This window comes from Oncorhynchus kisutch, linkage group LG19 (assembly GCF_002021735.2).
Source record: "Oncorhynchus kisutch isolate 150728-3 linkage group LG19, Okis_V2, whole genome shotgun sequence".
Lineage (NCBI taxonomy): Eukaryota > Metazoa > Chordata > Actinopteri > Salmoniformes > Salmonidae > Oncorhynchus > Oncorhynchus kisutch.
In genome coordinates this window covers 66,041,385-66,055,723 of record NC_034192.2, presented here as the reverse complement: position 1 = coordinate 66,055,723, position 14,339 = coordinate 66,041,385, and the positions used below count along the sequence as shown (strand labels likewise).

The following is a 14,339-nucleotide window of genomic DNA, read 5'->3' as shown; positions in this document are numbered from 1 at the left end:
ATTAAACTGTGTTTTCCCCCTGATCTCCACACACTCTCTCTCTCTCTCTGTGTTAGTCTATCTCTCTCTGTGTTAGTCTCTCTCTCTCTCTCTGTGTTAGTCTCTCTCTCTCTCTCGGTGTTAGTCTCTCTCTCTCTCTGTGTTAGTCTCTCTCTCTCTGTGTAGTCTCTCTCCTCTCTGTGTTAGTCTCTCTCTCTCTCTCTCTGTGTTAGTCTCTCTCTTCTCTCTCTGCTTTTAGTCTCTCTCTCTCTCTCTGTGTGTTAGTCTCTCTCTCTCTCTCTGTGTGTTAGTCTCTCTCTCTCTCTCTGTTGTGTTAGTCTCTCTCTCTCTCTCTGTGTGTTAGTCTCTCTCTCTCTCTGTGTGGTTAGTCTCTCTCTCTCTCTCTGTGTTAGTCTCCTTCTCTCTCTCTCTGTGTTAGTCTCTCTCTCTCTCTCTCTGTGTGTTCAGTCTCTCTCTCTCTCTCTCTCTGTGTGTTAGTCTCTCTCTCTCTCTCTGTGTTAGTCTCTCTCTCTCTCTCTGTGTTAGTCTCTCTCTCTCTCTCTGTGTTATCTCTCCTCTCTTCTCTGTGTTAGTCTCTCTCTTCTCTCTCTCTCTCTGTTGTTTAGCTCTCTCCCTCTCTCTCTGTAGTCTCTTCTCTCTCTGTGTTTAGCTCTCTCTCTCTCTCTCTCTTCTGTGTTAGTCTCTGTCTCTCTCTCTCTGTGTATCTCTCTCTCTCTCTCTCTGTGTTAGTGTTCTCTCTCTCTCTCTCTCTGTGTTAGTCTCTCTCTCTGTGTTACTGATCTCCATAACGGCCAAAGCAAAAACAGAGTTCTTTGAAACATTTGGAAATACATAAAAACAAACTGAAATCACACGTCCATCAGTATTCAGACCCTTTACTCAGTACTCTGTTGAAGCACCTTTGGCAGCCGATTACAGCCTCGAGTCTTCTTGGGTATTGATGCTGCAAGCTTGGCACACCTGTATTTGGGGAGTTTCTCCCATTCTTCTCTGGAGATCCTCTCAAGCTCTGTCAGGTTGGATGGGGAGCGTCGCTGCACAGCTATTTTCAGGTCTCTCCAGAGATGTTCAATCGGGTTCAAGTCCAGGCTCTGGCTGGGCCACTCAAGGACATTCAGAGACTTGTCCCAAAGCCACTCCTGCTTTGTCTTGGCTGTGTGCTTAGGGTCATTGTCCTGTTGGAAGGTGAACCTTCACCCCAGTCTGAGGTCCTGAGTGCTCTGGAGCAGGTTTTTCATCATGGATCTCTCTGTACTTTGCTCCGCTCATCTTTCCCTCGATCCCTCTCCCGGCCACCACCGTGCTTCACCGTAGGGATGGTGCCAGGTTTCCTCCAGACGTGACGCTTGGCATTCAGGCCAGATAATCTTGTTTCTCATGGTCAGAGTCTTTAAGTGCCTTTTGGCAAACTCCAAGCAGGCTGTCATGTGCCTTTTACTGAGGAGTGGTTTCCATCTGGCCACTCTACCATAAAGGCCTGATTGGTGGAGTGCTGCAGAGATGGTTGTCCTTCTGGAAGGTTCTCCCATCTCCACATAGGAACTCTGTCAGAGTGATCATCGGGTTCTTGGTCACCTCCCTACCATAAAGGCGTGATTGGTGGAGTGCTGCATTCTCCCATCTCCAGAGAGGAACTCTGGAGCTCTGTTAGAGTGACTATTGGGTTCTTTGTCACCTCGAAGACCAAGGCCCTTCTCGCCCGATTTCTCAGTTTGTGCCTCAACACAATCCTGTCTCTGACGATCTACGGACAATTCCTTCAACCTCACGGCTTCGGTTTTTGCTCTGAGATGCCCTGACAACGGTGGGACCTTATATAGACAGGTGTGTGCCTTTCCAAATCATGTCCAATCAATTGAATTTTACCACAGGTTGGACTCTCAAGGACGATCAATGGAAACAGGATGCATCCAGGCTCAATTTAGAGTCTCATAGCAAAGAGTCTGAATACTTAATGTAAATAAGGTATTTGTTTTAATAAAAATGTTAATGAAATGTTTTGCTTTGCTATTATGGAGCACTCGGTCTAGATTGAATTTAAATCCATTTTAGAATAAGGCAGCAACGTAAGAAAAAAAAGAGTCTGAATACTTTCTGAATGCACGTATATCATCAGGTTTTATGGCCATATGGGCCCCTGCTGTTGATTCAGTGTAAAATCCATTGGTTTAAATTAACACATGGTTGAGGAGGGTGGGGGGGGGGGGGGGGGGGGGGGGGTAATGGAGGAACGGGCATCAGCAGTTATATTGCTGAAGTAGAAATGATTCTATTCCATAAATTGGGTTCCAGAAACGCCACTTCTAATTTCAAAACAAGCTGCCACAGTTATGGAGACAGTGACAGAACCATAGTGACAGAACCATAGTGACAGAACCATAGTGACAGAACCATAGTGACAGAACCATAGTGACAGAACCAGTGACAGAACCAGTGACAGAACCATAGTGACAGAACCATAGTGACAGAACCATAGTGACAGAACCATAGTGACAGAACCATCTAACCATTTCATGGACCAACGTTCTAACAGGTTTACAATTGTATCAATTCTATTCCACTAAACATTCCGGTGTTGATATATTCTGTCATTCTAAATTCACTTCAGGTTAAGATTAAATCCATTTGTAAAAAGAGAATAAAAGAAGGAGTCTCTCTCCCCCTATCCCTCTCCCCCTATCCCTCTCCCTCTATCCCTCTCCCTCTATCCCTCTCCCTCTATCCCTATCTCTATCTCCCTCTCCCTCTCCCTCTATCCCTCTCCCTCTATCCCTCTCCCTCTATCCCTCTCCCTCTCTCCCTCTCTCCCTCTCTCCCTCTCTCCCTCTCCCTCTATCCCTCTATCCCTCTATCCCTCTCCCCCTCTCTCCCTCTCTCCCTCTCCCTCTATCCCTCTATCCCTCTCCCTCTATCCCTCTCCCTCTATCCCTCTCCCTCTAAAGAATGTGTCGTTAAGTTAGGTTACCTTCCCAATTGCTAAATAACAACACCCAGGGAATGGATTAATCAATACGGGGTGTAAATAACAGTCAACCCTTTATCAATAAGTAAGATAAAGTGGATCAGAGAAGAGCAGAGCAGAGGGGGGGGGGGGACAAGAGCAGAGGGGGGGGGGGACAAGAGCAGAGCAGAGGGGGGGGGGGGACAAGAGCAGAGCAGAGTGGGGAGGGGGGGACAAGAGCAGAGCAGAGGGGGGGGGGGGGGGGACAAGAGCAGAGCAGAGGGGGGAGGGGGGACAAGAGCAGAGCAGAGGGGGGGGGGGGGGACAAGAGCAGAGCAGAGGGGGGGGGGGGGGGGGACAAGAGCAGAGCAGAGGGGGGGGGGGGGGGGGGGACAAGAGCAGAGCAGAGAGGGGGGGGGGGGACAAGAGCAGAGCAGAGGGGGGAGACAAGAGCAGAGCAGAGGGGGGGGACAAGAGCACCTGCTACAGGTTTAGGACTGATTCAGAAAACACTGACAATGTCGCGTGGGCCAGAATTAAAACTTACGGTATTGGTGTCAGCTTTTAATATTTAATCCATATGCAACAGTACTGCTTGCTATACACACACACACACACACACACACACACACACACACACGCAGAGCAGAGGTTCTCTATAGTCATATAACTCAGCATATTCTCTATAGTCACACAACACTAAAATGAGTCATTCTACACAGCGAGTGGTGACGTGTCATTAAATAGAACATTATCTCTATGGTTACCGGTTAGTGAGAATGCTACCGTCTGGTTGCCCGGGGTGACTGGTCGTCTGGCTGGGTGGCTTTAATGCTGACTAGTGCAGTAACACCTACACTGTGTTCCTGCCTGGCCTATTGAGGTAGTGGGCAGTCTAGCTGCACACTGTAGTGCAGGGGGGAGACTACGGTACCGTAGTGCAGGGGGGAGACTACGGTACCGTGGTGCAGGGGGAGACTACGGTACCGTGGTGTATGGGGCAGACTACGGTACCGTGGTACAGGGGGGAGACTACGGTACCGTGGTGCAGGGGGGAGACTACGGTACCGTGGTGCAGGGGGGAGACTACGGTACCGTGGTGCAGGGGGGAGACTACGGTACCGTGGTGCAGGGGGGAGACTACGGTACCGTGGTGCAGGGGGAGACTACGGTACCGTGGTGCAGGGGGAGACTACGGTACCGTGGTGCAGGGGGGAGACTACGGTACCGTGGTTGCAGGGGGGGACTACGGTACCGTGGTGCAGGGGGGGACTACGGTACCGTGGTGCAGGGGGGGACTACGGTACCGTGGTGCAGGGGGGGGACTACGTTACCGTGGTGCAGGGGGGAGACTACGGTACGTGGTGCAGGGGGGAGACTACGGTACCGTGGTGCGGGGGAGACAACGGTACCGTGGTGCGGGGGAGACTACGGTACCGTGGTGCGGGGGGAGACAACGGTACCGTGGTGCGGGGGGAGACTACGGTACCGTGGTGCGGGGGGATACTACGGTACCGTGGTGCAGGGGGGAGACTACGGTACCGTGGTGCAGGGGGGGGGTCCGACTACGGCAGATGAACTAGTGAATACCATTTTTATGGTCTCTGTGAGCAGTTTGAAGTTAGCAACTAACTAGCGTTAGTATAATGACTTGAAGTCCATCTGCTGGCATGCTAGTCCATCTGCTGGCATGCTAGTCCATCTGCTAGCACGCTAGTCCATCTGCTGGCATGCTAGTCCATCTGCTGGCATGCTAGTCCATCTGCTGGCATGCTAGTCCATCTGCTGGCATGCTAGTCCATCTGCTGGCATGCTAGTCCATCTGCTGGCATGCTAGTCCATCTGCTGGCATGCACCCGTACCCCATCAGGTGCACTCTACAGTGACCCTCACTCCCTTCCCCTTCTGACCAGTCCAGATGACAAGTCTAAGGCGGAGTCTCTTTTCCCTGCACGACATTTGGGGTACAGCCCACATACGTCAGTTAACCCTCCATCTGTGTGGCGGTGTATAAATGTGCTATAGCTTGTCACGTACATAGATTATACCATTTGTTACCACTGGATACAGCGGGGCCGATGGCCGCTGGATGGAAGCTCTGTATTCAGAGTTGTTGATTTGATATATATATATATATATATATACGCTTTAGGGGAGGGACTTAGGACCTCCTCCAATCCGGTTGAGGAGACTTGATATATATATATATATATACGCTTTAGGGGAGGGACTTATGACCTCCTCCAATCCGGTTGAGGAGACTTGAGAGAGAGGGAGATATATATATATATATCTCAAGTCTCCTCAACCGGATTGGAGGAGGTCCTAAGTCCCTCCCCTAAAGATTATATTTGTTTTATGTACGGAATGCACATGGTAATATCGTCCAATGAAATGCTTCCTTACAGGAATGCACATGGTAATATCGTCCAATGAAATGCTTCCTTACAGGAATGCACATGGTAATATCGTCCAATGAAATGCTTCCTTACAGGAATGCACATGGTAATATCGTCCAATGAAATGCTTCCTTACAGGAATGCACATGGTAATATCGTCCAATGAAATGCTTCCTTACAGGAATGCACATGGTAATATCGTCCAATGAAATGCTTCCTTACAGGAATGCACATGGTAATATCGTCCAATGAAATGCTTCCTTACAGGAATGCACATGGTAATATCGTCCAATGAAATGCTTCCTTACAGGAATGCACATGGTAATATCGTCCAATGAAATGCTTCCTTACAGGAATGCACATGGTAATATCGTCCAATGAAATGCTTCCTTACAGGAATGCACATGGTAATATCGTCCAATGAAATGCTTCCTTACAGGAATGCACATGGTAATATCGTCCAATGAAATGCTTCCTTACAGGAATGCACATGGTAATATCGTCCAATGAAATGCTTCCTTACAGGAATGCACATGGTAATATCGTCCAATGAAATGCTTCCTTACAGGAATGCACATGGTAATTTCGTCCAATGAAATGCTTCCTTACAGGAATGCACATGGTAATATCGTCCAATGAAATGCTTCCTTACAGGAATGCACATGGTAATATCGTCCAATGAAATGCTTCCTTACAGGAATGCACATGGTAATATCGTCCAATGAAATGCTTCCTTACAGGAATGCACATGGTAATATCGTCCAATGAAATGCTTCCTTACAGGAATGCACATGGTAATATCGTCCAATGAAATGCTTCCTTACAGGAATGCACATGGTAATATCGTCCAATGAAATGCTTCCTTACAGGAATGCACATGGTAATATCGTCCAATGAAATGCTTCCTTACAGGAATGCACATGGTAATATCGTCCAATGAAATGCTTCCTTACAGGAATGCACATGGTAATTTCGTCCAATGAAATGCTTCCTTACAGGAATGCACATGGTAATATCGTCCAATGAAATGCTTCCTTACAGGAATGCACATGGTAATATCGTCCAATGAAATGCTTCCTTACAGGAATGCACATGGTAATATCGTCCAATGAAATGCTTCCTTACAGGAATGCACATGGTAATATCGTCCAATGAAATGCTTCCTTACAGGTTCATGCTACAATAGGAACAAAGTAAATGCCTCAGTAGAACAGAACAAACATTTAGAAACACAGGAAGTCAAAAAGTCCAATATTTACAAGTGTATTGGGGAAGGGGTGTATGACTGTGATGGCCAATCTCTCTGCCGTTGTGATGCCGACAGTCTCGGATACCCAACACAGTGAACACACACACCTAGCGGTCGGAGCGTTGGGACAGTAACCCAAACAGTGGAAGTTCAAATCACCGAGCCGACAAGGTGAGAAAAAAAAAATCTGTCGATCTGTCCTGGAGCGAGGCACTTAACCCTGATTGCTTCGCGCTCGCCAGTCAATAATGGCTGACCCTGATCGCGCTCTCTGAGGGCGTCTCAGTGGGTGTTGGGATACGCAAAAAAATATCTATTCTATTTCACACCTCAAACACGCACAGGAAAAGAGGACAACCATTCTAAAATGGATTCACATATTTTTTTCTCTCTCAATCTACACATAATAGCCCATAGTGACAAACCAAAAACAGTTCACATATTTTTGCGAATGTATTATAAACAAAAAACTGAAATAACATTTACATAAATATTCAGACCCTTTACTCTGTACTTTGTTGAAGCACCTTCGGCAGTGATTACAGCCTCGAGTCTTCTTGGGTTTGACGCTACAAACTTGGCACACCTGTATTTGTGGAGTTTCTCCCATTTTTCTCTGCAGATCCTCTCAAGCGCTGTCAGACTCTGTGGATGGTGCAGACGGGTTGAGTGGGGGCCATAGGGGACAGGGAGCCGGAGCAGGCCAGAGGGCTATCATGTGGGACAGGGAGCCGGAACAGGCCAGAGAGTTACCATGCAGGCCAGGAGCAGGCCTGAGGAAATTGGTGGAAGCTCATGAAGAATCAGAGGAAAGGGCCATTAGGACTTGGGATCCTGGGGGCCCACACTGTCAGCAGTGGCATTAGGGGATGACACGACTAGGAGTCCTCTGACGCTTCAACTCTGAATGATTAGAGAGCGTGCGAGCGGGGGGAGGGAGCGAGCACTGAGGTACGGTCATCTGGTGCATATACACCCTAATATGGATTAGAATGAGTAGAACATGGAATGGTGAAAGAGGGAGAATAGCCTGTGTAGGACTATTTTATTTAACCTTTATTTAACCTTTATTTAACTAGGGAAGTCCGTTACGAACAAATTCTTATTTTCAATGACGGTCTAGGAACAGTGGGTTAACTGCCTGTTCAGGGGCAGAATGACAGATTTGTACCTTGTCAGCTCGGGGGTTTGAACTTGCAACCTTCCGGTTACTGGCCTGCTCCGGCTCCATGTCCCACAAGATAGCCATCTGGCCTGCTCCGGGTCCCTGTCCCACATGATCGCCCTCTGGCCTGCTCCGGGTCCCTGTCCCACATGATCGCCCTCTGGCCTGCTCCGGGTCCCTGTTCCACATGATAGCCCTCTGGCCTGCTCCGGCTCCCTGTTCCACATGATAGCCCTCTGGCCTGCTCCGGCTCCCTGTCCCCTATGGCCCCCACTCAACCCGTCTGCACCATCCACAGAGTCAAATGGCAAGGGTTCGGTCATGGGCCATCCATAGGGACAAGTGAGAGGTCATTTTAAAATGTCAGCGCATGACACTCTGACACAGTTAAAGTTCATTCACTGGGGGAACAGAAGTCAACTGATGAAGACTGCTAATGTTGCTCAAAACATGACCATCATGCTATTAGGGAAAGTTGGATGGCGTTGTGCACAGATCATCATAAAACACTAGAACTGTCTTATCCTTTCTTTGAGTGCAATGTGTTTCCTTTCTTCTTCTTCTTGTTTTCAGATGTTTGTTACATCTCACTGTTGATGTCACTTCCTTTGGCAACATAAACATATGTCTCCCATGCCAATAAAAGCCCCTTTAGAATTGACTTGACAGAATGAGCGAGAACGCTTGAGAGATGGAGTGAGAGGAAGGGCTGATGAGGGAACACAAGAAAGGGAGGGGATGAGAGAGGGAACACAAGAAAGGGAGGGGATGAGGGAGAGAAAGAGTGAAATACATTTATTTGACAAAAGCGTCCCTTTTCGTATCAGTCTGAAAACCACTGTGGCAGTCAGAACACAACACAGCAGGGGAGAAGTGCTCTCGTTCCCTCCCTGTGTTACGCTGTCTCGGTCTGTCAATAAGTAGTAGGTGGATGGAGATCCAACTGTTTAGACAATGAATCCCCGTCCCCAGAGGAATCACTTAACCTTGTCAAGCAGGGGGAGGTTTGGCTACTCTGGGCCAGGCTTAAAGTGGGCTCCACAGCTGTGACCAGCCATACAGAGTCTTTGTCTTTCTGTCTGACGGCTCAAAAATCACAACACCATGGCTAGGGCACAAATGGCACCCTGTATAGTGCACTAGCCTTACAGGCACTGGTCCAACGTAGTTCACTACATAGGGAATAGGGTGACATGTGGAACCACATCCGCCTTCTGCTCCGGCGTCTTTCATAAAGCTCAAGTCGGTTGAATTAAAGTCATCGCAGACGATGATGTCAGCCATCTTATGCTACAATTCTGCCGTCCCGGGGGGGGGGGGGGGGGGGGCAAATTCTTAGGTTGTAAACGATTGTGGGACGTCTTGGGTCGTTCAGTGTGACAGGGTCTAGGTCTGACATTAAACTACCTCTACGTACGGTTGTAGGTTCTGACAAAGTTATAGTAGTGGCAGAAACGTTGAGCCGTTGTGGCAGAGCCGATCCCGGAGACTGAACAATTAGAAAGACTGCACTGAGCACACAATAATACGATTGTGAATAGTCAGATTAATATAATAGTTATATTTAAATGTTTTACATGCTGTGCCAGAAGAAGAGTTTCATTAGTCTTGTTCACATGACATTCGCAGTCAATCTACCTGATGAAAAATAAACGTTCTACAGCGACAATGTTATTTTGGGGAAGCCTATTTGTTTCAGAGTTTGGACAAAAGTTTGTATGAGGAAACTATTTCCACGATTGCATACTTTCAGCTTTTCCTAACTCACTTCACTCGCGCATAAGCATAGAGTGAGGCTTTAACTGCCGGTGCCGACACGCGATCAGATCCAGTTGGTGCCGACACACGATCAGATCCAGTTGGTGCCGACACAAGATCAGATCCAGTTCGTGTTGAACAGCCGGTGCCGACACACGATCAGATCCAGTTCGTGTTGAACAGCCGGTGCCGACACACGATCAGATCCAGTTGGTGCCGACACACGATCAGATCCAGTTGGTGCCGACACACGATCAGATCCAGTTGGTGTTGAACAGCCGGTGCCGACACGCGATCAGATCCAGTTGGTGCCGACACACGATCAGATCCAGTTGGTGCCGACACACGATCAGATCCAGTTGGTGCCGACACACGATCAGATCCAGTTGGTGCCGACACACGATCAGATCCAGTTGGTGTTGAACAGCCGGTGCCGACACGCGATCAGATCCAGTTGGTGCCGACACACGATCAGATCCAGTTGGTGTTGAACAGCCGGTGCCGACACGCGATCAGATCCAGTTGGTGCCGACACACGATCAGATCCAGTTGGTGTTGAACAGCCGGTGCCGACACACGATCAGATCCAGTTGGTGTTGAACAGCCGGTGCCGACACACGATCAGATCCAGTTGGTGTTGAACAGCCGGTGCCGACACACGATCAGATCCAGTTGGTGTTGAACAGCCGGTGCCGACACGCGATCAGATCCAGTTGGTGTTGAACAGCCGGTGCCGACACGCGATCAGATACACCGTTACAGCGGAAGTAGCCTACACCGGCTGACGTAGCCCCTCAGGCCAATCCCAGAATGTGATGACAGAACTGAAGCTAAATCGCACAATCTGGCCAGGTGTGACATTTAATAATCTTAAAAAGATGGAATCCGATGTGCCAAGGCCTTTAGTCAGTGTTGGTTTAGATGGAGAGTTGGTGTCTAGTGTCAGTTTTGACAAACAGAATGAATGACAACACGCGCGTACTGCAGCTTTCCACTGCACGGCTACCCAGGAGCACAATCACACAAGGAATTTGCTGAGACTGGGTGCTAGCTACTGGCCTAATTCCATTGTTCTGTTCTCAACATACACTTAGAATATCAAACATTGGGAACACCTTATCAATATTGAGTTGAACCCCCCCCCCCCCCCCCCTTCAGTTGCCCTCAGAACAACCTCAATTCGTCAGGGCAAGGACTCCACAAGGGGTAGAAAGCGTTCCACAGGGATGCTGGTCCATGTTAATGGCAATTCTTCCCACAGATGTGTCATGTTGGCTGGATGTCCTTTGGGTGGTGGACCATTAATACACACAGGAAAACTGTTGAGAGTGAAAATCCCAGCAGCGCTGTCAGTTCACACAAGCCGGTGCGCCTGGCACCTACTACCAGACCCTGTTTAAAGGCATGCGCCTGGCACCTACTACCCTGTTCAAAGGCATGCGCCTGGCACCTACTACCAGACCCTGTTCAAAGGCATGCGCCTGGCACCTACTACCAGACCCTGTTCAAAGGCACTTCAATATTTAGTCTTTCCTATTCACCCTCTGAATGGCACACAGACACAATCCATGTCTCAATTGTCTCAAGGGTTAAAACACTCTTACGGATCCACCCCTTTTTTTCTAATGTTCACCTAAAATGACACCCAAATCTAACACTGTAGCTCAGGACCTAAAATGACACCCAAATTTAACTGTCTGTAGCTTAGGACCTAAAATGACACCCAAATCTAACTGTCTGTAGCTTAGGACCTAAAATGACACCCAAATCTAACTGTCTGTAGCTCAGGACCTAAAATGACATCCAAATCTAACTGCCTGTAGCTCAGGACCTGAAGCAAGGATATGCATATTCTTGATACCATTTGAAAGGAGACACTTTGAAGTTTGTGGAAATGTGAAAATAATCCTGGAGAATATAAACACATTAGATTTGGTAAAAGATCACTTAAAAAATATATATATATTTATTTTTTTGTACCATCTTTGAAATGCAAGAGACAGACCATAATGTATTATTCCAGCCCAGGCACAATTTAGATTTTGGCCACTAGATGGCAGCAGTGTATGTGCAAAGTTTTAGGCTGATCCAATGAACCATTGCATTTTTGTTGAAAAAATTGTCAAGACTGGCCAAATGTGCCTAATTGGTTTATTAGTAACTTTTCATGTTCAAAATTGTGCACTCTCCTCAAACAATAGCATGGTATTCTTTCGCTGTGATAGCTACTGTAAATTGGACAAGAACTTACGCTTTCTGTCCAATATCAGATATGTCAATGTCCTGGGAAATGTTCTTGTTACTTACAACCTCATGCTAATCACATTAGCCTACGTTAGCTCAACCTCATGCTAATCACATTAGCCTACGTTAGCTCAACCTCATGCTAATCACGTTAGTGCACATTAGCTCAACCTCATGCTAATCACGTTAGTGCACATTAGCTCAACCTCATGCTAATCACGTTAGTGCACATTAGCTCAACCTCATGCTAATCACGTTAGTGCACATTAGCTCAACCTCATGCTAATCACATTAGCCTACGTTAGCTCAACCGTCCCGTGGGTGGGACACCGATCTGTAGAGATCCTTACGAGGATTTATTGAACTGTCTCCTCCCCTTCATCGACACTGGTTGAAGTGGATTTAACAAATGACATCAATATGGGATCATAGGATTCACCTGGTCAGCGTATGTCATGGAAAGAGCAGGTGTTCTTAATGTTTTGTATAGTCACTGTATTGTATCGTCAGTGTAAAGCAGTTTGTAAAATAAATGTTTCAAGATCAATGAGAAATTAAGGTTGGGATTTGGAGGGCAAGTCGATACGAGTTCCTTATAACACCAGATGTCACCCAATGAGCATGTTTGGGATGCTCTGGATAGACGTGTGTTCCAGTTCCCGCCAACATCCAGAAACGTCGCACGGCCATTGAAGAGGAGTGGGACAACATTCCACAGGCCACAATCAACATCCTGATCAACTCTATGTGAAGGAGATGTGAGGCAAATTGTGGTCACACCAGATACGGACTGGTTTTCTGAATTAAAAATTAAAAATTAAATGAAGGTATATGTGGGCAACAGAATCATATCTGTATTCCCAGATGTTGAGATGTATTTTTGTTCTGTGTAGAGTAATATCTCCCCCCCCCCCCCCCCCCTCCGTAGACGTCCCCACCCCCCGGTCCAGCTCTAACACCTGACATCTCCTAAAGACATCACCCTACCGTATCGGAATAAGAAAAGGCCAAGAGATGTGTGTGTTTCTTTAGGTAACGTACCTCGATGAGCTTGTTGGCATGCTCGCGGAACACCTGGGCGTATTCCTTCACCTCCTTCTCGTTTCCGTTCTTCGCCGCTTCGATCAGAACCAGCAGAGGAACGTTGGTCTCCAGGAACGAGTCAGAGACGTGATCCATGACCGCCTTACGCAGCTACACAGAGAGAAGGAGAACGAACGAGAGAGAGGGTCAAAACAGCCGAACAGTTATTTTAGCTGTACTAGAGAAAACAAAAGCCTCTGGCAGAGAAACTAAATATTTTGTAAAACCAACCTGTGTGTGAAGGTCTCTGGAGAAGGAATGGAACTGGGAGAACAGAGGGAGGAAGAGAACAGAGAAAAAAATAGAGGAAGGAAACCTTCTGAAAGGAGGAATGGGAGAATGGAGAGGGAGATTGAGGGGGGGGGGGTGGAGAGGGAGATTGAGGGGGGGGAGAATGGAGAGGGATATTGAGGGGGGGGGGAATGGAGAGGGAGATTGAGGGGGGGGGATTGGAGAGGGAGATTGAGGGGGGGTAGATTGAGGGGGGGAATGGGGAGGGAGATTGAGGGGGGTGGAGAATGGAGAGGGAGATTGAGGGGGGGTAATGGGGAGGGAGATTGAAGGGGGGGGAATGGGGAGGGAGATTGAAAGGGGGGGGGGGGAATGGGGAGGGAGATTGAAAGGGGGGGGGGGGGTGGGGAGGGAGATTGAAAGGGGGGGGGATGGGGAGGGGAGATTGGGGGGGGGGGAGAATGGAGAGGGAGATTGAGGGGGGGAGAATGGAGAGGGAGATTGAGGGGGGGGGGGATTGGAGAGGGAGATTGAGGGGGGGGATTGGAAGAGGGAGATTGAGGGGGGGGAGAATGGAGAGGGAGATTGAGGGGGGGAGAATGGAGAGGGAGATTGAGGGGGGGAATGGAGAGGGAGATTGAGGGGGGGGAATGGAGAGGGGAGATTGAGGGGGGGAATGGGGAGGGAGATTGAGGGGGGAATGGAGAGGGAGATTGAGGGGGGGAATGGAGAGGGAGATTGAAAGGGGGGGGATGGGGAGGGAGATTGAGGGGGGGGGAGAATGGAGAGGGAGATTGAGGGGGGAGAATGGGGAGGGAGATTGAGGGGGGGGATTGGAGAGGGAGAATTGAGGGGAGGGAGAATTGAGGGGGGGGGATTGGAGAGGGAGATTGGAGGGGGGGTAGATTGAGGGGGGGGAATGGGGAGGGAGATTGAGGGGGGGTGAATGGAGAAGGGGATTGAGGGGGGGAGAATGGAGAGGGAGATTGAGGGGGGGGAGAATGGAGAGGGAGATTGAGGGGGGGAGAATGGAGAGGGAGATTGAGGGGGGGAAGAATGGAGAGGGAGATTGAGGGGGGGAATGGAGAGGGAGATTGAGGGGGGGAATGGAGAGGGATATTGAGGGGGGGAATGGAGAGGGATATTGAGGGGGGGGAGAATGGAGAGGGAGATTAAGGGGGGAATGGGGAGAGGGATTGAGGGGGGGAATGGGGAGGGAGATTGAGGGGGGGGAATGGAGAGGGATATTGAGGGGGGAATGGAGAGGGA

General features: G+C 48.8%; 1 pseudogene across 1 annotated transcript in view; it reads right to left on the bottom strand.

Moving 5' to 3' along the window:
• Nucleotides 1–14,339, bottom strand: part of LOC109910219 (catenin alpha-1-like) — a 248,566-nt pseudogene that overhangs the window by 88,537 nt on the left and 145,690 nt on the right. Inside the window, exon 10 of the transcript XR_004204173.1 lies at nt 12,744–12,950. The product of XR_004204173.1 is annotated as a catenin alpha-1-like (transcript). The remainder of the gene's footprint in view (nt 1–12,743; nt 12,951–14,339) is intronic.